This window comes from Hyaena hyaena, unplaced genomic scaffold, assembly GCF_003009895.1.
Source record: "Hyaena hyaena isolate Hyena2069 unplaced genomic scaffold, ASM300989v1 scaffold_1386, whole genome shotgun sequence".
Taxonomy (NCBI): domain Eukaryota; kingdom Metazoa; phylum Chordata; class Mammalia; order Carnivora; family Hyaenidae; genus Hyaena; species Hyaena hyaena.
In genome coordinates, this window is record NW_024082019.1 from 68,741 (window position 1) to 70,704 (window position 1,964).

Genomic DNA, 1,964 nt, shown 5'->3' on the forward strand with positions numbered 1-1,964 from the left:
CTGGACAGCAGGAAACCAGATCCCTCTGTGTTCCGAGCCTAAGTTTTTCTTTTCTCCAGGAATACGGACAGTGTCTTGAGAAGTTTTGGCCACTCTTTTTTTTCCCTAGACTCACCGGGGCTCCCCGCAAAGGGGGCTCCCTCCTATCCCTCTGTGTCTCTGGTCACGTCCCGTTTTTATCTTCCCCAATTCACACTCTCACTATAAGATTTTCTCATCGGACTCTGTTGCCTTTTCCTCCCAAACTCCTGGATTTTGTAAGGGTTCCTATGGCTTCAGGCCTTCGTTTGAGAAATGGGGGTGAGTGAAATGTACAGAGCTCCCTACTTCTCCACCATCTTGCCTCTCTTCACCAACTGATTATTTTTCTATTGACATTTTCTACCTTCCTTTTTAGGTGGTCCCTTTAACAAATTTCTCTTAATTACTCACCTTCTTGCTATGTGGCCCAATAAAACTGAATAGGTCACCAATAAAAAATGTTCAGCCAAGTAGATGGAAAGGTGGTCATAGTCATTTCTTCATTATTAGCATCAGACCAGAATGGAAGAAATAGATCAGAAGGTGTATCAGACAAAGGATAGAAGCAGTGAAAGTTAGCCATTATCAAGTCAAGAATATATAGGAGATGAAAGAAGAGAAGAGTAGAAATCAAGAAAACAAAATGGAAAATTTTGGAGAGAATTTCAGGAACTCTAAGATTCCTCTGGACTTCTCCTTTATGTGTATAAAGAAGTCCATTCCATTGACCTCAGCTTGACAATTTAATTAAGAGTGCAGGCTGGGGGCGCCTGGGTGGCTCAGTTGGTTGAGCGTCAGACTTCAACTGAGGTCATGAGCCCCACATCGGTTCATAGGTTCGAGTCCCATGTCGGGCTGTGTGCTGACAGCTAGCTCTGAGCCTGGAGCCTGTTTCAGATTCTATGTCTCCCTCTCTTTCTGACCCTCCCCTGCTCACTCTGTCTCTCTCTCTCTCAGTAATAAATAAAACATTAAAAAAATAAAAAAGAGTGCAGGCTGGGCCAGTCAGTGGAGTGGAACCTACATGTTCTTTCTGAGGCATTCTAAGACTCTATTTCCCATTGATTTCCCTCTCTCTCTCTCAGTCCCTCCCCCATCCCTCCCTCTCTCCAAGCATGTGTGCACACACATACACACAAATAATTAAATTCTGTATACTGTTAAATATTTATAGGTACTCATCTCTATTGTTAGTGCATGAGATACTTCATGGCAGGAGGAAATAAAAGATTCTTACACAGTGTATCTAGTGCCTAGCAGAGCGAATTGCAAATTATGTGGCTTATTGGTGAATAGAAGATTGCACACAGGCTGCAATGTATTTACTCAAAATTGAGGTATCTCATGAGAAATCTAGAGATATCCCTAGACGTTTGTCTCTAAGTTTCATATCTATCTTGCAGACCTTTTCCATTGCCTGTCCAATATTCACTTCTCTTTACTAACTATAATTATCTTTGGGATAGAAATGTATGTATAGCAACAAATACTTTTCTTGCAGAAACCTGGACAAATAAAACCATCAAGCTAGAAAGCAGATACTATGTTTTCCCAGTTTATTTCTGATACATTTTCTCATGTGTCTAGTTAAAAATACCCCCCTCCTCCCAGATTCTTTGCAGCTATGGTGGTCATGTGACCCAAGTTCTGGTCAATGAGATATAAAGAGAAATAAAGTGTATCAGGCTTTGAAGAAATCTGTAATTTTTCTAAAGAAAGGGGCATATTTAACATCCCTTAAACTTGTTTTTCCTTGTGCCCTTTTTCATCTTCCTGCTTGAGTAAAGGCTTCATGCTTGACAGTGGAGCTGCCATCTTGCAACCGTGACTTAAAATGTTATCTTCCAAGCGTTATAGGGAAGGAGGCTAGAAAGATGTTGTAGACGTGACTTTCTTCTTAAGCAGCTACATCACCATGAAATCCGTTTCTCTAGGCTTCTTGT